The sequence below is a fragment of the Rhinatrema bivittatum genome, chromosome 2 (assembly GCF_901001135.1).
Source record: "Rhinatrema bivittatum chromosome 2, aRhiBiv1.1, whole genome shotgun sequence".
NCBI classification, from domain to species: domain Eukaryota; kingdom Metazoa; phylum Chordata; class Amphibia; order Gymnophiona; family Rhinatrematidae; genus Rhinatrema; species Rhinatrema bivittatum.
Window position 1 is genome coordinate 119,664,522 of NC_042616.1, and position 23,224 is coordinate 119,687,745.

Below are 23,224 nucleotides of genomic sequence, written 5' to 3' on the forward strand. Positions count from 1 at the left end.
ACACATTCTAAATGTGGGTCGGTGATAGACATGGTTCTGTTGCAATAGGGCATTTTTTGAAGCCCTTAGCCATTTTGTTATCGACAGCCGAAGGATGTGAAATCATGAGAAGAGAATTTTTCCAAAAATTGAGAAAATCAAGACCGAGGTATTCACCAGCCGGTGAAGGGAACCCCAAGAGAGACTATCGGTAAAAGAATGACTTTTCAGTCAGCAAAAAGTGAAGAAGACGCAACAGCTCCTGTCCCGCGATGCATGAAGCAGCACGGAAAAGCGAAGACTGAAGAGACACACCTGTGGCAGAGAATATCATAGCATGCTGGGCATGCTCAATGGCCTCACAGGGCCAGTCAAAAGTTTCTAGAAACTTTGACAGAAAGATTTCCCGCGCTGGGCTCCGGTGACGTCACCCATAGGTGAGGACTAGCATCCTGCTTGTCCTGGGATAAAAATTTACCTTGCAATATCCAGCCCATACTCACATTTGGAATGCCAGAACACCACAAGTGTTCAAAAATGTAAAAGCAGCCCAGAAATTTAGCGACTCTCTCAAGTGAAATACCAGCCTGTTAAGAGTGATGAGATGAGTTGCAGCCAGTACATGCATATCAAACTGACTCAGGTTTATCAAGGTTAAAGTTTGATATTTTAATCACCAGTTGTTTGTTCAGATGGAATACATTCTAGCATTGGTTTCCCTTAAATAATCATAATAACTAGTGAAGGATCAGATAAGTGATTTGAAAGGGAAACCCCATATAACTTAATATGGCACAGTAACAGCTACTATTCTCTGTAGGATTCATGACAAGTTCTCCATCTCATTGGAATAACGAGTGTGCATGAGGTGCCTATATATTATCACATGCTCACTGAACGGCATATCAAGAGACATCCAGGTGTTCAAACCGGAGGCATTCACACTGACAACTTGATAAAACAATTTTGCACAGCCTTACCCACAACTATTGACACAAGGAATATTCTTCATCCCCAGAGTCTTTCGTAATTCTGTCAGATCTTAATTACATTAGCTAGAGTGCTCTGGGTGCAAAGATATGAAGCTGTAATATTCAAGGCATTTTTATACTATGCAACTGCATCTATAATGGAGAAATTACTTACCTGAAAATTTTGTTTTCCTTAGTGTAGACAGATGGACTCAGGACCAATGGGTATAGTGTACTCCTGATAGCAGCTGGAGATGGATCAGATTTCAATCTGACTTCAGCCCTAGTACATATACCCCTGTAGGAAGTGCAGCTCTTCAGTATTCTCCTCGAAAAGCATTGTGGATATATGTGCGACTAATTTGAATCACTTGATTAACTTGAACTGGGTGAAGTGGCTATAGCTGGAGACCGCCAGTGCCCTCAACTGGAAAACGTCCACACCCAGAGGGATGGGTGTCCTAGATGAAGGAAAGCATGGCTTACCCTTGAATCACTCGCTCCCGGGGATATCCCCCAAGAATTCCATGAGTAACGGCAGCCGTGCGTGGGATGCTGAGTCCATCTGTCTACACTAAGGAAAACGAAATTATCAGGTAAGTAATTTCTCCATTTCCTAGTGTGTAGCAGATGGACTCTGGACCAATGGAATGTATAAAAGCTACTCCCGAACCGGGTGGGAGGCTGCCCATAACCCACTTAGTACCGCCCTTGCAAATGCTGTGTCCTCCCGAGCCTGAACATCCAGGCGCTAAAACCTGGAGAAGGTGTGGAGGACCATGTCGCCACCCTGCAGATCTTGGCAGGTGACAGCATCTTGGTTTCTGCCCAGGACACTGCCTGGGCGCTAGTAGATTGGGCCTTGACTTGTAGAGGCGGCAGCTTGACCGCTTCTACATAGGCCGCCTTGACGACTTCTTTGATCCAGCGGGCTATGGTTGCTTGCGAGGCCGCTTAAGAAAAGATTAGAGCTACGACCAGTAACACAAGCGTTCCGAAAAAATGAAGTGAGACATCGGTGGAATTTCCCTCTCTCGCTTTCTTTTCAACACAACGGCATCACGTATCGAGCAAAGTCTCTAGCTGACAGCTTTTCGTGAAGCGGGAATGGAAGTCAGTTTCCAGGCCCTGCAGCAAATTCCAAAGGGGCGCCACGAGGATACCAAAGCAACATGGAGGCATGCAGGGAAACAGAGGCGGGCATTCCTGAAGCAACCTACAGTACAAAAGGAGGTGTCACCAGAACCAGACTGATTTTGCTCCAGATGACTGGAAACAGTACATTAAGGGTTCTAACTCTATCCCTGGTACTCAGAGGAATAAGGAATCGTAATACATGTGGACAATATTCCTTTTGCTGATAAAAGTTTATGTACATTTGAGCTGACAAGTTGGCACGCAGAATTCATGTTATTGATGTTCGATTACGGGGAGGGGGGGTGGGCGTGGGGCCATCTGGTCAATGGAGTCCACCCTTCCACGACTCGGATCTGTAAAGGAAGGTACACGGATCAATAATGTAGGAAATATCTTTGGAAGGGCTCTGACATTGCTACAATACTGTTAGTCTTTATACCACTTTTTTTATGAGGCAACATCAGGGAAAACAATAGTACAACTGTATAATTATCAGTTTGGTTCTCACCTTGATAACATTAGCTATAGGACTTAACCCAGTATGGTATGCTGAAATTTCTAGCACTTAATGGGTCTCACCACCCACAGGAAAAGATGCCTGTTGAGTAGGGAATTAAAAGCAATATTGGTATTTTGAGTTATTTAAGAAACTCACTTACGCAAGTGACATGAATATCTCCTTAAATACAAGGAATTCCCACATATCTTTTTGGCAGCCGCGAATACCAATGCTAAATACGCTGGCATGGGAATATTAAAATCATCTGATGTGGGGACAGAGATAATGTCTAAGGATAGGGTGGGGGGACAGTTTTAGGAGATTGAATACTGTCCTACTCAAAGATGACTGCTTTAAAAAGCAATTGAATATTTATATTAAGGAATATTTTGACATTCATTGCACTTCTTCTGTACTGATTAGTATGGTTTGGGAGTGCTCCAAAGTGGTTGTGAGAGGTTTATGCATCTCCCGAGCCTCGGCACTTAAAAAGGAATGGGAGGCAACCAGGACAAAGCTCCAGACTGAAGTCGATAATCTGGCCAAAAAGCATATGAGTACCCTATCTTCTAGAACATACTTGGGCCGATACAGTAAAAAACGCGGGAGAGCGCACGCACAGGACAATCTCCTGTGCGCGCAATGCAGTAAAAAAATGTATTTAAATTAGGCCCGGTGGTAAAAAGAGACGCTAGGGACACTAGCGCGTCCCTAGCACCTCTTTTTGGACAGGAGCGGCGGCTGTCAGCGGGTTTGACAGCCGACGCTCAATTTTGCCAGCGTCAGTTCTCAAGCCCGCTGACAGCCACAGGTTCGGAAACCGGATGCCGGCAAAATTGAGCGTCCAGTTTTCAACCCGCGAGCCTATTTCAAAAAAAATTTTTTTTTTAAACTTTCGGGACCTCCGTCTTAATATCGCCATGATATTAAGTCGGAGGGTGCACAGAAAAGCAGTTTTTACTGCTTTTCTGTGCACTTTCCTGGTGCCCGGAGAAATTAGCGCCTACCTTTGGGTAGGCGCTAATTTCTGAAAGTAAAATGTGCGGCGTGGCTGCACATTTTACTTACTGAATCATGCAGGAATAGCTAATAGGGCCATCAACATGCATTTGCATGTTGATGGCCCTATTACTGAATAAGGCCTTACTGAATAAGGGGCCTTACTGAATAAGGGGTAAAGCTAGCGCGTCGAAAATGCGCATCCAAATGCCGGCTAACAGTGCGCTCCATCAGAGCGCACTGTACTGTATCAGCCCGACTGTAAGCTAATTGAAACCAGTGAAAAATTAAGGCAACTGGATGATGGACTGATCTCTCACCAGCTTGAACGTTTAAAACAGACACACTTTGAGGGAAATGATAAAGCTGGTAAACTGCTAGCCCATAAACTCAAATCCCGCACAGAACAGAGTATGATTACTAATATCAAAGATTCAGGGGGAACTCACACAACAAAACCAGCACAGATTAGGAAATGGTTCGTTGACTTCTTTGCGACTTTGTACAGTAAAGATACTAATATTAAGGACACTGATATTAAAGTTTATTTGGACTCTATACCCTTCCCATCATTGTCCGCGGAGCAAAAAGTGATTCTAGATGGGCCAATCATGGAGAGTGAGGTTAGAGAGGTCATTAAATACCTAAAAAGTGGCAAATCTCCAGGTTTGGATGGGCTATTGGGGGATTATCATCGGACATTTACTGATGCCTTAGTGGAGCCCATGGTACATTTATTCAACTCCATTAGAGAAGGAGGGGAATTTCATGCATATGCTAATATAGCCGGTATAACTGTCCTCCCCAAACCAGGAAGGGATCCCACGATATGTGGATCTTACAGGCCAATCTCTCTATCAACCAAGATTTAAAAATACTGGCCAGAGTATTAGCCATGCGGTTAAATAAATATCTGCCAGCACTAGTCCATATGGATCAAGTGGGATTTATACCCCAACGCATGGCTACTGATAACGCTCGCAAGATCATAGATTTAATTTAGTGGGTAAAGCGTGAACAGATACCAACAGCCTTATTATCTATAGAAAAGGAAAAGGCATTTGATCTTGTACATTGGCCTTTCCTGTTTTCCACATTGGGGGCAATGAATTTGAGATTTTTTCATCCAATGGTTAAAACAGCTATATAATGTACCAAAGGCGTCTGTGAAAGTTAATGGGAGGTATGGGCCTAACTTTGCAATTGAAAGAGGCACAAGACAAGGGTGTCCCCTATCCCCACTACTTTTTGCCCTATTTTTAGAGTCTTTTGCCACCTGCATCAGGAGCTCCTTGAGTGTTCAGGGAATAGAGATGGGAAGTCATTCTTTTAAAACTATCCTTATTTGCTGATGACATCTTGTTTACCCTAGCCAATCCCAGAGCTTCATTAGAAGGGGACAGTCAAGAAATAGCCTTCTTCAGCCAGGTCTCTGGATTTAAAGTGAACCTAGAAAAATCAGAGTTGCTCAACCTGACCAAGCATAATGCGGACATCCCAACACATAGGACAGATAATGCCCTTCAGATGGTCCAAAAATGTGCTAAAATATTTGGGAGTTAGGATTAGTTTCTCCCTTGAAGAACTGTTCAACTTAAATTAAATTATTCTCCACTCCTCAAATCTATTGACAGGGATCTTGATCAATGGCATAAAAAATCTCTCGTGATTAGGAAGAATGGCCACAGTGAAGATGAACACACTCCCTAGACTTCTCTATCTATTTTCCTCTCTGCCTGTATATTTGACTCCCACGCTATTACGTTAGGATTCAAAAGAAAGTTTTTGACTACATTTGGCGCAGACGCCCTCCTATGGTGGCGCAACACTCGCTCTTCCTCCCCAGGGTGCTGGGTCGGATGGGAGTCCCTAACCTTCAACTATGAGTGATAGTGGACATAGCTAGACAACACAATTAAACAATGGGCCCAGGCAGAACAAGCTATGGTGGGCTCTATGCTGCTGGAGGCCTTGATGTGGCAACCTAGTCATACCTGGAAACCCATACATGCATTCCGTGGTCTCTCCAAATGGCATTAAAAATATGGGAACCCTGGAAAAACAGATTAGTGGGGGACTTCTCGTACTTTTATCAATCTTGCCTATTTCATGATAAACTATTCCAGGCTGGATCCCAATTGGCCATCTTTGGCTCCTGGATTCGGGCAGGAATAAGCAATATAGGTCATCTTCACCAGGGGGGACGCTCTTTTCTTTTGATCAGTTATGCCACAAATTTGGACTAGACTCCAAAAGTTATCGCGCCTACGCACAAATTAAACACTTCATAGAAACTCAAAAAATCTATGCCAAGGAGCAGACAGAATTTGTAAGGTGGTTTCAAAAATCTATAACATACTTAATCATCTGGACCAAGCCCTGTTACCCCATATTGAGAAGTGGGAAAATCACTCTCACTGAAAGAGTCGGAACACATATTCATAATGGCAGGTAAATGCTCCATATCTGCGAGGCTACAAGAAAAAACTGACACAAAATGATATACAGGTGGTACCTAGTCCCCGAGAAATTATATAACATTTATCCCCAAGTGTCACCTTTGTCTGGACCTGCCCAAAGGTCAAACAGTTTTGGTCAGAGTTGGTGAACTGGGTAAATGATACTCAAAATACACAGATAGGGCTAGAAGCCAGAATTGTTGGGTGGCTCCATACCAGAGTTGGATGAAGATCAGCAAAAATTTTGCCGGCAAGTGTGGATAGTAGCTCGCATGCTGATTGCCAGACACTGGAAATCACAAGCCATGCTGACTCTGGCAGAGATGTTGGCCAAGCTACGTACTCACCAGCGGCTGGCATATTTAACCGCAGTTAGTATGAGCCAATGGTATTATGTCTATCAGATTTGGAATTATTTCCTCGCAACATACACCTAGGCGATCACTAACAAGGAAGGGGTGGAAGAGACCTGTTCTAGCCGGACATATGGAACATAGTAATAAGGAAAGTCTGAATAACCAAATACCTGTGGTCATGTTGAATGCTGGACTAGTCATGATTATATTCAAAGACAACATAAGATTATTAAATGTGAATTAACTGATGATAATGCCTTATTTTAGATTGGTTTCTCAGTGAATGCTATGACAGTTTTCTTACTGTTAAATGTGGTTCTCTATTCACTTCTAGTATTTCGGAGAGCAGACGCGGAGGCACCTTCCAAGGAGGGGGGATTGGAGGGAAAAGATCAACTTTAAAAAAGTACAAATCAATGTATTAATGAGAGCACACTGATGTAAGGAATTTTACAAGTTTTCTGTTTATTGTTTGATGCTTAATGCGTATGTACCATCCATGGAAAGTTGTGCCTGTTGAAACTTTCAATAAAGTATAAATAAAAACAAAACGATATTAAGCAGATTATCCCATTCTGCACATCCCTATCTCTACCCAATCTCCTGTCTAGCATGTCCCTCTCTTCCCATATTGCCGAGAATCTCCCCCTTTCCCTCACCCTACTGCAACAGCATTCATCCTTATTAGAGGTGGCTCCAGGGTTCTCTCTCCTTCAGCAGCATACTTACTGAGGTTCTCACACTCTGCAGCACTGCACTTCTGCTTTTGTGCGAGGCCAGAGAACCTGAGGAAAAATGCTTCTGGTGGGCATGGCCTGCTTCAAATGCTGCACTGGTGGCACCATGCAGCAGGCACTTTGCAAGCCTGGAGGGTAGAGAAAACTGGATTTGAAATGCCACATCAGCAGCACTGGAAGCACCAGTGCTTTTCCTGATACAGGGTCAGGACTTGGAACACTGCAGATGTTTTGCTGGGGGCCTTGAGACACTGCATCTGCAGCTCTGGAGCCGCTCTTTAATCAGCCTAAAATTAGTGTGAAATTCAGATTAAACAGTCATTTTTTGAAACATCCAGGAATTTATGAAAAAGAACCCTACTCCTAAGCCAGCGAATGCTCAGTATGATCTTGGTTTCTCAAATTCATCAATGCCCTTCTTCAGGCTTGCATTATGCCAAAGAGCATCCTTATGGAGCTCTTAAGGTGTTCTATTTACACACAGGCAATATGTCTAGCTGTGTCTAGTTTTGTTTTATTTTTATCAGAACAGCGACACCCATTACAATTGAGACTATTTCTTACCTTTATGCCACATTTTTTGGTCTCTGATTGCATCATATGATCCATATACTAGTCACTTGATACCGACACAATCAATTAATCAGCCGTGCTGTTCTTGTGCTTTTTTCTTTTACCACAATATCCGGATTTCTTGCAATGAGCTTTTTATTTATTGGAATTGGAATGTCCCAGGTGATCACAGCTTCTTCATTCTCTCCCCTTCTCTCAGGGTTGTGGTCCCAGAGCTCTTCCAGTACAGTGAAGTTATAGTGTTTACACAATTTCAACATTATACCTTTCTGTATACAGTTCTTCTGACATCAGAACTTGACATCCAACAATGAGGCATGTAACTGTTTGTAGTTCTGTTTTACAGAATCTGAATTGATCTGTTTTGCCACTTTTTTCTATGCTGACTGTAGGGATGTGCAGCAGGAAAATATTAATTATTCAGTTATTTGCTTCATTTTCACATCCCTACTGTAAACCATCTTGTCTATAACTCATTATCCTATACCACAAATATAAATCTCTCATCTTCAGGTCTAAGCTCACCTCTTAACCCATGTGAATCAAAATCTGCCTCTGGAATGGTTTTCTGAAGCAACTCTCTTCCTGTGTGGCAATGCTAGCATCTCTTCTCCCACACCAAAACACTCACCTCCCTGTCTGCACTTCACACCAGCACATTCTCCTCATTATGGTCCAGGAGAAAGTGTCTGCAATGAAGTCTTAGTTGCCTAGGTGACCTGGCATGCAAGACTTTTCCACCACTGCTAAATGTGATTGGATTCTACACAAACTAATAATATTAAAAAAGAAAAAAAAAGTCTGGGGGGCATCAGGCAAACCACAAAACTAGCCATAACTGACTCTGCCTCCAGATAACAAATGCAAGCTGCAACATAGACTTAGTTGGACAAGCAAAGCCAAAAGCTTGTACTGACATCTTAGTCAGTACAGAGACTTCATCCTCTCTTATAGCAATACAAATACTGAATAATATCTGATGCAATGAAGACTAAGAAACTTCAAACCAGGATACTCAGCCTACTCGGGCCCTGATGTAATAAGGAGAGCAGTATATGCGCATGATAGCGCCAGGTTGTGCGCAAAATTTACTCACAATTTAAGGAGTTTTGCATGCAAAACAATGTGCATACAACCCAGCACCAACATGTGCACACACCTTAGCCCTCCACCATGCAAATCTCATGTTAATTAAGTCATTACTTCCCGCCATCCAACCACATGCAAAAAGGAGAATAAACTTTACTCATGTTTTCATAACGCTCAAAATTTAACTCCTGGTCAGAAATGGAGTAAAGTTTCTAGAATTATAATAGTCTATAGCAGTGATTCCCAACCAGTATGCCATGGCACACTGATGTGCCTTCATAGTAACTTAGTGAATAACAGCAGATAAAGACCAAGAGGTCCATATTCAAAAGCCATTTAGATGGATAACATAATAGTTATTGATCTAAAATGCTTACCCAGCTATATTCAAGCCTTTATCCAGCTAAATTCTAGCCAGCTAATGTTAGGCAGCTAGAATTTAACTGGATAAGATAGGGGTGGGTCCAGGGACATAACTGGGAGGCATTGAGTTAGCCAGCTAAATTAATCAGCTAACTCCAATATTCAGAGTTAGCCAGATGACTTAGCCGGCTAAGGCTGATCCAGTCAAAAGACCTGTCTTAACGTTAGTTGGCTAACTAATTAAGGGGGTCATTTTTCAAATCGCGATATGGTCCTTATCTCATGTATTAGGGCATTATCGACTAACATTTAAATAAAGGAAAGGGGTGGGTTAAAAAAAATATGTTATGCCGGTACAGCTGTGGGTGATAATGTTTTACACATCAATGGCAGTAGCACCAGAAATAACACCACCTTTCACAGTGGCGCTACGGGGGCCAATAGTGTGCGGCGTGGCCACCCCTCATCATTCTACTATATTTATAGCAGAATGATAAATCCTACCATAAAACAGCCAGCTACATTAAATTGTGTGGATGCACTGTTGAATATGCCTCCAAAGTTAGCTGAATAAACTTATCCAGCTAACTTTGCTATCCGGAATGTGTCCGAACATAGGATTTTCAAATGATCCATCTAGTTTGCCTAGCAAGCCTTTGTTTTGGGTAGTAGCAATAGCCACTCTGTGCAGGTTACCGCCAAGCTGAAATGAAAACTTTAGATCTAAAAGTAAATTTACCTCATTTGTACATTTCCATTCTTTTAAACAGCAGGAATCCTCTGTTTATTCCCATATGATTTTGAGTTCTGGAGCGCTTCCATTCTGTCCTCATTTTTGAGCTGAGGTCTCCAGAACTGAACACTGTATTCAAAGTGAGGCCTAATTATCTGTACAGTGAGAGTATCACATCTATTTTTCTGCTGGTTATACTTCTTTCAAAGCAGCCCAGCATCCCTCTGCCCTTAGCCCCTGCCTTGTCTCTTTGCTTAGCCATCTTTAGATCATCAGACACTATTATCCAGAGGTCTCTCTCTGTTTGTGCATACAGTGGCTTGCAAAAAGCATTCGACCAGCTAAAAGTCAGATTTGTGTGGATTACATATGACACTGTGGCACAGCATGCCAGAGAAACCCTCAAAACACCTTAAAAAGGACCAAACCCAGAGCTCTGGTCCTGGTCCCCCTTAAGGCAAAGCATTCTGGGTGCAGGATGAGTCCTCTGAGCAGGAACATAGCTTGGACTCAGAGGAGAGCAAAGGAAGGCTCTGGGAAGACAAGGAGAAAGCATCCCTGGTTAAATTCTACTTTGTTGATGCTGTTTTGTGAAGTACTGCAAGATAAGCAGTTTCAGATTTATGTTAAATGCTGTGAAGAATAAAGATTTGTGCAAAGAAGAGGCAGAGTCCTGCCTGTATTTGGCCTCTGGCAGGCTATAAACCACTCATGCTATACCACATATGGTGTCAGGTTGGAGATTTTCTGCACTATGCAACTGCACAGGCAGAAGCCCAAGCCTCCAGAAAGAAGAATGAGAGAATTTTTGTTTTCAACATGTAAAAACCTGTTTGCTCTAAAACAGTTACACAGAGCAGAGAAAAGAAGAAAGGAAAGACTTTTTCTGAGCCGAGATATCTTGGCCATACGAGGCACTGACCAGATAAACACAGTGTGGAAAGTACATACAGAAGAGAAATTCCCAGGGGCCTGGTTGCAATCACAACCTAAAAGTTTGGAGTTATAATGGGCTAAAGAAGGTAGTTCCACTCAGGTACATAGTATACAAAAAACGTCAGCAAGTGCTGGACAAGCAAGGCAGGTTTTTTTTTTGTCTTGCCTTTTTCCTTTCTGGGGGGGGGGGGGGGGGAAGAAAAAGAACAAAGGTTTGCTGGAGTGCATTCCTGAACAGGATAGGGTCCTTAAGAAAACCCCTGTGCTGCTTCACTGAAGGAAAGGGGAAAGGTTTGTACCTGTGGGAGAAGACAGGGCAGCCAAGAAAGCAGCTACCAGGATTCATGGAGGACATGGAAGCCCTGTGTCAATCCTTGCTAGAGCGACAATGGCAGCTAGAACACTACTTTAAAACCCATCAGCAAGCCTGGCAGCAGCGGATGTAGACCCTGAGAGAAGGGCAGCAGAGACTACAGAGATTAGAGCAGGAGCTGCTGCAAGAACAGCCAGTACTGCAGGTGGATAGGACTGAGAAAATAATGAAGCCAGAGAGCCAGGCCCAGGTGGAAAAGCTGGAGGGGCCAACTCCAGGCTGGAGAGTTCCAGAATCCCTGCAGGTTGCGTGGATATCACCCAGTGCAGATATAATGGCACCAGAGCAAAAGGAAGAGACTCAGAAGCAGTCAACAGCTGAAACTGAGCAAACCTTCAGAAAGAGGGAGCAAATTAATCAAGACTGCAGGTATCATGAACCTCCAAGCAACAGTGATCTGGGTTCAGGGAATCCAGCAGCAATTCTCCAACCTGGATAAGCCACTTCCAAAGGAACAGATGGCAAAACTCAAGGAAGATTTCTCCCTTGTTGGGTATCAGAGAAGATCCCAGTATTACCAATGAACTGGGATTGGTAATATACTTATGGGGACAGGACCCCACAGAAACCAAACTACAGGATGGGACTAATGAACTGGACAGTGTTGCGAGTGAGACTCTGGGAATGCCCAAGGCTGAAAAGGAGTCTTGGTGGGAGTTCTTCCCTAGGGGATGTTCAGAGAGTGTTGAGAAAAGTTCTAACACACAGAAAGTGCAAAAGAGATATCCACAAGGGGGAAGTGGGTTATGCTAATTTCCCAAAGGTCCATACAATTAAGATGGTTTGGATCGAAGAGAAGTCGGCATTATACCAGGAACCCTTAGCAGAGGTCCTAAAATCTTGCAGGGAAAGGGTACCCCGAGAAAAAGTGAACAGATCACATCCAGGTTTGGTTCCCCAAAGGCAGATGGGCAAGTAAAACGGTTAAACCAAGAGATAGCCTATGCGTTAGGGGCTCAGAACATAGCTAAAGAAAGAAAGCAGAGGAAGCCACAAGGGAGGGCAAGAAAAGAGAACAAGAGCAGGAGGGCCATAGCCCTAGTACAAGCAGTTGCTCACTTAAGACTTAGCTGAAGGGGAGGGTATATGGCATAGTGTGCCAGAGAAACTCTCAGAACACTTTAAAGGACCAGTCCTAGACCCTCTTAAGGCAAAGCATTCTAGATGCAAGGTGGCTCCTCTGAGCAGGGATATAGCTTAGACTCAGGGGAGAGCAAAGGAAGGCTGCAGGAATATGAGAAGGCAGCTCCGGTTAAATATTGCTTTGTTGATGCAAAATAAGCAATTTCAGGTTTATGTTAAATGATGTCAAGAATAAAGATCTGTGCAAAGAGCCAGAGTCCTGCATATATTTGGCCACTGGCAGGCTGTAAACTGCTTATTTTATACCACAGACACTTAAACATACTGTCTGGAAAAATCTGTGTATTGCAAACTAGTATGTTCTTAAAGTTAATTTTCAAAGTCACAATTCATTATTTCTCTGCATTTTTTGTAAAATAGAATTAAGAACTGAAAACATGCTGCTTGCAGAAGTATTCAACCCCTGTGCTGTGGAAGCTCAAAGTTTACACAGATGAAAGATATTGCCCTAACAAATGTCCACTACCTATGAATCATTAAAAAGGGTCAGCTTTTCTGGATAAAAGACCCCCTAATTCTAGCACCATTGGTCAGACTCTGAATCTGAAGGAAAGTTGTGAAAATGAAGACCAAAGAGCATTCTAAGGAAATTAAAGATAGTTGTAGAGATGCACAAGTTAGGAAAAGGCTACAAAATAACATTCAAGTGTCTGGATATCCCAGTGAGCTCTGTTGGATCAATTGTGAGGAAATGGAAGCTGCATCATACCACCCAGATACTGCCTAGACAAGGCCATCCCTCAAACTCAGCATCAGAGCAAGAAGGAGACTGTGAGGGAAGCCACAGAGAAGCAAACAATCACTTTGAAGAAACTACAGGCGTTCGTGGCTGAGACTGGAGTGGAGGTGCCCCATTCAACCATATCAAGAGCTCTGCATACAACTGGGCCTGCATGGGAGGGTGACTAGAAAGAAGCCATTACTGAAGAAAAATCGCATTAAAGCATGTCTGGAGTTTGCCAGAAAGCATCAGAGTGACCCAACTAAAATGTGGGTAAGATGAGACAAAAATGGAGCTTTTTGGCCAAAATTCAAAACACTATTTGTGGCGCAAACCTAATACTGCCCATTCCTCAGCAAACACCATCCCAACAGTAAAGTATGAGGGTGGCAGAATTATGTTGTATGGATGCTTTTTCTCAATGTGGACTGGACATCTTGTTAAAATTGAAGGCTAGATGGCTGGATGGGTAATTGCCAGGTTCTTGTGGCCTGGTTTGACCTCTGTTGGAAACAGGATGCTGGGCTTGATGGACCCTTGGTCTGACACAGCATGGCAATTTCTTATGTTCTTATGGAGCAACATCCAGCGAAATACTGAAAACCAACCTGTTTCAGTCTGCTAAAAAACTAAAACTTGGAGAAAGTTCACCTTTCAGCAGGACAATGAGAGCAATACAGGAGTGATTGAACAAAAAGGTGAATGATCTACAATGGCCAAATCAAAGTTCAGATCTCAAACAATCTAGAATCTGTGGCACTATTTGAAAATTGCAGGCCATAAGTATCATCCAACCAACCTGCAGTAAATGGACAAAAATCACTCCCAAACAGTATGCAAAGTTGATAGACACTTACCCCAAAAGACAAAGCTGTTATTGCAGCAAAAGATGGTTTTACCAAGTACTAATCTGAAGGGAATGATACTTATGCAAGCAGCATTTTTCAGTTTTTAATTTTATTTAAAAAAAAATGCAGAGAAATAATGAATTGTGACTTTGAAAATTAACTTTAAGAACATACTGGTTTGCAATAAACATACTTTCTGGAACAATCTGTATGTCATTTGTAATTCACACAGATCTGCTGACTTTTTAGGGAGTTGAATACTTTTGCCTCCCAACAAATAACTTCTTTGGACTGCCATACCTCAAATGTACGACTACATTTTGGCACTGAATCCCACCTGCCAAACCTTCGACCATGTTTCAAGTTTTTTTTATGTCACTTTTCATTCTATTACTTCAGGCATGTCCACTCTGTTGCAGATCTTTGTGTTATCCTCAAATGACAAATTTTACCTTCTAACCCTTCTGCAAAATTGCTCACAAAGATACTGAACAGAACCAGTCTCAGAACCAATTTTTGAGGAACTCCGCTATCACTCTTTTCCCTTCATAATAGTTTCCATTTACCATTACTTTCTGTTAGTCAGCCAATCTGTGATCCATTCCGACATCTTGGAATCCACTTCCAGGTTTCTCATTTTATTTATGAACCTCCTATGGGGGACTTTGTCAAAAGCCTTGCTGAAATCCAAAGAAACTACTTACTATAGCTAAAATATTGTGTGACATACCAGCTGTAGTCAATGCAGACATGGAGAGGACTTGTATGCCCAAAAGAAGAGCTAAGGAAGCAATGAAAGCACCACCACTCTCTCTTCTAAATTAAAAATAAAAAAAAGGGGGGGGGGTGGAGATACACTTGAATCTATCCTGATGAACCTGTATATACAGTGCAAGTGTAGGAAAAGGGAGGAGTCTGTGTGATGTGGGCAGCCAGCTTAGTTCATTATCTTGGATGCAGAGTGGGGGTGCCTGAGCTTTTTCATTACTGATACTCCCAACACTTGGAGTAATTCACATCCAAAGCTCCATACACACTGTTTCCATGGTGTGCCACAGAAAAGTCGCCACTGCTGATGCTCAGATCTTGCAGCAACGAGTATCATCAGTGATGGTTGTTAAACTTGTAGGAATTCGTGGCTATATGATGCTTTTTGGTAATTGAAAAGGTGGAGCAAGGAGGAGTGAAATATTGATGTGTTTTATATTCTGTCTGAGAGTTTACATGATATTAAAGACACTGGATATCTGCTTTTGTTTTTTGGGGGGGCATTTATAACACTAAAAATAAGAGATTGTTTCAGGGCTGTATGATGTCTAGCTCTATGTCAAGTCACAAGTAACACATGCCCTGCACTGACTTATTAGTTAAATAAATTATAAAGACTTTTTTCCCCTATTATGTGTTTATGGAAACAATCTTTATTAGATTAGGACTTAAAAGTCCAGAGGTTTCAAATTTAAAGCATTTTTTCCAAGGAATTTGCAAGGATTTTTGGAATTCTCATCAGATATGTTCACTTATGAAACTTTTTGTAAATTGCAAGGCAGTCACTGAATTTTATTCCAAACAGACATACTTTTATATCTTTAAAATAAGTTAATTACCAAAGATTTAGTAATCTCACTAGCTTTCAAATTTGGTATGACCTGACCAATTAGTGGGAGAGAAACATCTTCTGGGCTCTTCTGGTTCATTGCTAAAACCACCCTAGAGAATAATAGATCCTTGTCATTTGGGGGAGCTAGAGTTTGTTTGGGTTTTTTTTTGGGGGGGGGAGGGGGGGGAACTTGCACTGGGTTTATTTAAGATATCTGATTTTACCTGGGGAATGTGCTGTTCTTTCCAAACACTCTGAGAACCTAATGTAATAATCTAGAAAGCGCAGCCAAAATTTATTTTACTTTCATCCCAGGGCCCAGCCAGCCAATGGACACACCCTTCAGATCAGCATTGTCTCTACTGGTATTTGAGCTTAAGCTACCTGCATTCCTGTCTGTTGCCTGAGGATAAACACTGATCAGAGCCCCCCTAGGGTGAATCACTCAACTGAAAATTCCTATATAGAAGCTGCTAAATCTCTATCTGATATCCTGTGACCAGGCTGCATCTCAGGAAAGGGGGGAAGAGAATATACTTCAATTACGGATTGTTTAGTGATGTTGGTGCTGCAGGCTCCAGTGGCACAATTGGATAATGTATATGATATCTACAGAAGAGCACCGACTATGGGTTATGCTGAGGTTGTGAGTTCAAATGTCACCTGGAGCATCTTTGAATGTTTCCTTGTTAACTGCTTAAAAATTATGATTTGCAGTATATACACATTTTAAATAAATAAATAAAACTGCCTAACAACTAATAATGTTGCAAAAGTCAGAAAATTGATTCTAAGTATGGGGTTAGTTAACTGGTAGGATTTGTTAATTAAATCTGTGCAAATTTACAATTGATTGGTCATAATTTAAAGCTGCAAAAATGTATCTATCTTGCATCACTAAAGCAACTGAGATATTTGCATAACACTAACCAATTATCGGGCCGATACAGAAAACTTTGCGGGACAGCGGGCGAGCGATCCAGTAAAGAAGTTATGTAAATGAGGGCCCACGGTAAAAAGAAGCGCTAGGGACACCAGCTCATCCCTAGCGCCTCCTCAGCACCTCCTTTTTGACAGAAGCGGCGGCTGTCAGAGGGTTTGACAGCAGATGCTCAATTTTACCAGCGTCTGTTCTCGAACCCGCTGACAACTATGGGTTCAGAAAATGGACGCCAGCAAAATTGAGCGTCCATCTTCCGACCCGCAGCTTGGCTGCACATTTTACTTTCTGTATCGCGCGGGAATAACTAATAGGGACATCAAAATGCATTTGCTGTATATAGCTATACTGTATAAGGGGTAAAAATAGCGCGTCAAAAACACGCTGCCAAACGCGGGCTAACAGTGCGCCTGATGGATAAAAACTCTTAAGAAATCTTGACAAAAAACAAAGATGTTGTTCTTTGTTCTGAACCCAAGCCTAAAAATATTCTCTATAACCTAAGGAAGGAAAACAGTGGAAAGGGACCCTAAACACTTTGTGCAAGAATAACTTTTTGCTGAAGCTGTTGCACTGATGCCCTTCCTTCTCCACCCACTCAGCCTGACTACAGCTACGGATGCACTGCTCGTGGTGCTTTCAAAGACTGTGGCATTACTATAGTTTTTCTTTGTTACAGAAGGAAGGAAGGAAAAGAAAAGGGCAAAGGAGCACATGGGAGAACAAGAGATTGAATTATATAGAGGAAGGAGAAAAAAGGACAAAGGTGAACAAAGAAGGAAAAAAAAAGAGTACAGGGAATAAAAGCTGGGACTCAACACACCACAGGAAGAGTAGCACAAGCAAGGTGGAATACTGGTGAAGATAGGGGGAGCATGGGGTGGGAATCTAGTAATACTGACACACCTTCCCCCTTCTAGTAGGTACATTAACATCACATCAAAACTGTGAATATATTTAGAAAAATACAGACACCAGCCAATAAGGTTTAGGGCCCAGGAATTTTAATGTATCAAAATCTCCTTTTTGTTGTCAGTTCTGTTGCCATCCTGATTCAAAAATTCAGGAAAACTTTATTGGTATATGTTGCAAAACATTTTTTTCAGTTACTTTGTTTGTGCCTCTCCTCTCACCAATATTTTTGTCTTTAATGAACTGCTGCTCCTAGCCCTCTGATTTTCCAGCCTGCCATTTCACTTTCCCTCTCTCTCAATTTCTGTTCCTCCTTCCTCATGCTCCTCCCAAGCCTACATGTGCCAGTCTTCTCCCCTTTGATTTTATCTTTATAAGGACCTGATTTACTAAAGGTTTTTCCTATAGATTGAAAATGGGAGCAAAGCCTTAATGAATCTAGCACTAAGTTAGCCACACACCGGATCCCCATCTCTCCCCTCCTCATCTTATTTCAGAATTTAGTGTGGAGATAGTACAAAAAAAACCCAAAACCCCACACTCAACACACGTACTTAAACACACTCATTCTTATCCCACAACTTGTAAACAGAAAGCACAGATTGTGGGGAGAGGAGGAGAAAGTGAAACTCAGCAAACAGTCCGGAAGTACAGTACCAAATTTTGGGGAACGGGATTGAAAAAAAATATAGTAGCAAGTGTTGTACCTCCCTTTCCATAGAAAATGCTGAAAACAGTTTTTAGTGCATTTTAACTGTGAATACTGAGGGCCAGATAGACTGAAGGATTTTTCCTATTTTGTGTCTATCAAGAAAATGCTTAGTACATACAACCTTAAGTACTAAAGAATGAATAAAGAGAATGATACAGTAAATTTAAAATTGTTAAACAATGAACATGTAATATTTAATACTTTCAAAAGCCACATTTTCATGACAGAATTAAGAAGATATTCTCTCCTCATACTATTTTAGCCATTTCCTCTATGTATTGTCTGATACCTTCTGTTTGTTCTTGTCTCCATTACCTTCACTCGTTTCTTTCCCTCTGCTGTTAGATCTTTCATATCTTTCTTTTGTCCCTTTCCTCCATCACTGTATTTTCACTTCATTTCACCATTCCCATTTTCTACTACTTCATTTCATCTCATCCTTCCATCCCGCCCCCAAAATATCTCTATCAGCCTCTTCTCCCCTTCAGCCTCTTTTATCCCAACACCACTACTGTATCACAGTTTCCACCCCATAGCCAACAGATATGCTGCTGCATGGCCTCCTTTCCATATCTAAGAAGTTTGGGGTTTGAAGCATCGTGAGATCAATGGGGAAGGAGAGGGATGGTGGAAATCTATTCAGTGTTTCTGATACCTATAATAAATTACTGTAAACCAGGGCTGGAAAATCACCTGGCACAGGATGTCTAAGCACTTAAAATTCAGTTCTTGATGCTTGCTCAGGAGAAGTTGTTGCTGTCAGGGGCACTGGCTGGGTGCAGAAGAGTCACTGTGGCTGCTCACTGTTTCAGGGTCTTTTAGAAAGAGAGAGTGGAGAAGTGGGAAGCATAAGAAAGGGGAGGGATGAGAGGGAGAGTACCTGGAGGGAAGATAGGCAAGGTATCATGTAGGAAAAGTGCCTGGAGGGAGGGGAATATGGGGGGGGGGGGGGGGGAGAAGAAAACACACAATAAAAGGAAAAAAATAATCCTAAAACAAGGCAAAATGTAATGGGGGGGGGGGGGGGGGCGGTAGGAAGGAACCTAGTATTACAATATGCGTGCATTGCAACAACAGTTATTAGACATACTGTCTACAAAGGCTAAATTAACATTAACTCAATACTGCATTTCGCTATTATGGTCCAGTTCTTCTAGTTAGCAAAAAGCAAAATTCTCTATAACTGCCAAGTTTCCTATTTACTGCAGCTTCCTCTTCTTCTGAGTTCCATCACCATTGTTTTATTGTAACTTTTTACCTCTTCGTTGTGGTTAATGTCAATGTTATGGTTAATGTTAAATCCCCTTGTTCCTTGTAAACCGATATGATATGATTTGTATCATGAATGTCGGTATAAAAAAGAACTAAATAAACAAATAAATAACTTACAATTTTGAAAATAATTCATGGCCTATTTACCCAGATCTTGTGGCGATACGGACTGGTACTCTGTTGTGGGGGAGTTTATTGAAACTGCCTTATGAAGAATAAAAGGACTTTTCAATTTGCAGGGTTAAAAAATGGGTATATTAGGGTGGTTTTATTTTTATTTTTTTAATTTCTATATTTAAAAAAAAAAAAAACTTGGATAGAAAGTTTGTTACATAAACAAGTTCTAAATATCTAAATAACATTGCATGAACATCTAATTTCTATATAAGGGCTTTTTTAAAAATAGTAACATTTATTTGTCCCCTTGTCATATTAGAGAATAAAAGGACCAAAAAACTTTCCCATACTGAATCATAATAGCCCAGAGTACCTTTAAGAGAATACTTCAGCTTTTCAACATGAGCAATTTCAAAGGGAATATAGTTTTATTCTGTTAAGAGATTTGGGCTTTTACATGTTTGTTTTATAAAAGTACTATATTTTGATTTTATGTATTACATTCCAAAAAAAAAAGAGAGGAGGTAAAGTTAAAAAAAACAAAAACCTCTCAAATGTACTGCTTATTAAAGTATGGCCCCCAAAGCCAGGAAACACTAGCGCTAACAGACATTGTCAGGTCCAATCAATTATTTTAGTACATTTTTCAATTTGCACTTTAAAAAAAAAAAAAAAAGTGTCTATTCACAGGGTCTGCTCAAAAACAAAGCGCTTGACTGAAACAGTTCAGCTGCAAAAGGTCAATATCTAGACACAGACAATGCCAGAAATCAAAATCCAATTCCAAATTTCTACCTCCCTCTTGGTTTGGTTTTTGGTATTGGTTTGAGGGTAGGTTGCTCATCCTTTTTTCGTTTCCATATTTTGTACGCCGCCTTGGGAAGCCAAATATTGGAAAATCAAATATGGCTAAATCAAATATGGCTAAATAAATGTAAAAATGGTATAAGTCACCCTAGAAGAATGACAGGCATGACTTAATTATTTGCCCTCCATCTCATTTCTTCTTGCGACTTCCCCTCAACTACAGGATGGAATGACAAAGGGGCCGATGCAATAATTGTGTGCAGAAACTGGGGCTCAGTGTTGAGCGCCCGTTTTCCTAACGCGTGCCCAGCAACCTCTCCTGGGTGCGCGATTCAATATTTAAATGAGGAATCTTGCTGCAAAGGAGGCGCCAGGGAAAAATGTGCATCCCTAGTGCCTCCTTGGCATCGGCCCCCAGATGTGGCTGTCAAGCGGATTAGGAAAAATGGACGCTCAATCTATGAGCATCCATTTTCTCCCACTACTGGCATAAATATGCACAAGATACATGGCCTGGACCGAGTATCTTCTGTAGGTATTGGGCATCCAGAATGTTTTCTTTTTTTCAAAAACTTTTTTTTTAAAATAAATACTGCTTTATTTGGATCCTCCTACTTAGTATCACAATACAATTAAGAGGAATCACAGAAAGCAGGATTTTTCTGTTTTCAATGCGCCCTTGAGTGTGGCATACCTTTACGCCAACCCTGGACTTGCATAAAAATTTGTCACATGGAAAATGTATTGGATCATGGGTATTAGTTAATAGCCTCATCTACATGAATTTGTGTGTGATGTCTGCTATTAGCTACATGGTGATTTGGATGTGCTAATTCCCATATTGGCTAGGGGGTTATGGACCAATCGTGTGTTAAACTGTGCACTGTGGCTAGCATACAGTATTTTATTGGCCCCAAAGAATAAAGAACTAAAGGTGAAGGGAGCAAGGAGGATGACAAATTGAATAAAAGCAGCAACAAGGGAGGTAAAAGAATTAAGAACAAGTAATTCTATCAAGAAGTAAAGAAGCCTACTTTTCAGGACTCATGTATCTGCAATAATCCCCCCCCCCCCCGAAAAAATTAAACACCCAGAGCCCTCCTTTTCTTCGGGGGAAAAAAGTAATGAGAGAGAGAGAGAGAGAAAAGGTGAAGGTCAGCGAAAAGGATACGGCTTGGAATGAGAGGGATATACGTGCCTTGAGAAATCAGCGGGGCTAGAGCCAAATAAAGTGGAGCGAGGAAGGTAAAAAGGGGATTTACGGAGAGCTGGCCCCTTCATGAGAAGTTGGAGTAAGAATGTCCTGAAAAGAGCTCTACAGCTCCTACTAAAATTGTGAAGGGCAACTTTAAGAAGAAAACAAAACTCGGCACCAGTACCATTTGCAGTTTCTGGAAGCTTCTGCAACTGTAACAGACGCCATTTTACTAGAAGTATATCGAGAGAAAAAAAAACAAATAGATCTCCTCGTAGCTTGCTGCTTATCCCACCGTGTATCTGACTCATCCCTCCCCACCCTGTTTAAACAGCCGCCGGTCAGGTTGTGCTAGTGACAATGACGTGGGGGGGGGAGGAGGATGGAAGAGGCGACCGTGATGGCGAAGCCCTGGCGCTTCAAAGCCAGGATCCTGCGCGCAACAGAGGCGCCTCGGCAACACTGCGACAGGCCAGCGCCGGGGGAAGACAGGCCCAAGCTCAAAGCAAGGACTAGGGTCAGCTCGTCTCTGCATTTGTGACAGCAAATGCAGCCCCTCCCTCCTCCTCCTGCGATATCACCCATTGAAATAAAAATAATAAAACTTCAGCCGGGACGGCTGAGCTGCAGACGTCGCAAACCACAGAGGATACACTGCCCAGCGGGCCAGCTCAGGCCGCTGCTCAGCTTTCCACGCAGCCCGGTCTCGCCCTACTGCATCGATTTATAATCACTTTGGTTTACACCTACAGAACCGCCATCATCTCTAAATGTCGACTATAATAAAATATAATGCATACAGCGATGGTGGCAAAAAAAATAAATAAAAATACAAGCTATTACGGGGAATAAAGTCGTTTGCAAAGCCACTCGTGAAAAACACAGGAGCAAGCTCAAAAAGTCAAAATGGAAATAATGTTTAGAGCCTCCCCCAACCCCCACGATCCCCCAGTAAACCAGGCAAAGTAATCATAGCACTACCCCTTTTTTTTTTTTTTTTATAATGAAGTTCATCACATCAATTGAGAAGAGACAAAAATACAAGAAAAATGTAAAAGGCAGTATAACATATCGGAGATATCGTTGTCTATACCAAAAAAAAAAAAAAAGATGGGAAGATGAAACAGCAAAGCACAATTAAATCTCTATTATATAAAATATGTCAAAATAATAAAACAATGTATCCAACGAAAGATCCAATAGAAGTCAAAACTAGAAGAGGAACAAAGTGTCTCTTTATTGTCGTCCTCTGATTAGGGATGGGGAGGGGGCCGATGACGAGGCGGACGAGCAACGCAAATGTCCTTCCTCAAGTCACCGCGAGTCCTCCGCTTTCCCTGCCTTTTTTTTTTTTTCTGTCCTCCTTTTCCCAGCCCCGTCCCCTGCCTCGCAGTGACTCCGCCGCTCTCTCCACTTACCCAGGCTTTGGTGTGTATTTTTTTACGTAGTGGGTCTCGTCACTGATTACGGTAGGAGTGGATGGCCGAAGCAGCTACCCACGTAGCTTTCACGTCAGCTCTGATGCTGATAGAAAATGTCGCCCAGAAACCTCCGAGGCTGCTAACCCCCCTCCCCCACTTAAAAAAAAAGTATCTGGCGCAAAGCAAAGGCAAAAAAAAATACATCCAACCAACCAACCAAGCTCAACCCCCAGCGGCGACGAGGGAGGAGCCAGCTCCGGCAATAAATGAATAAAGAAAAAAGAGGCAGGAGGGGAGGGCGGGACTTACGGGCCCTCCCTCCGCTAGCCTGC

At 42.0% G+C, this 23,224-nt stretch overlaps 1 protein-coding gene across 6 annotated transcripts in view; it reads right to left on the reverse strand.

The window, feature by feature from the left end:
• The window catches only part of CREM (cAMP responsive element modulator), a 284,166-nt gene extending 260,942 nt beyond the window's left edge, over positions 1–23,224 (reverse strand). For 2 of the 6 annotated variants that reach the window (XM_029588564.1, XM_029588563.1), the window contains exon 1: positions 22,890–23,217. The gene's annotated coding sequence lies outside the window, so the exon portion shown is untranslated. Of the gene's footprint in view, positions 1–22,889 lie in introns of all 6 variants that reach the window. The other 4 variants (XM_029588565.1, XM_029588566.1, XM_029588562.1 and 1 more) reach the window with 3 other exon arrangements.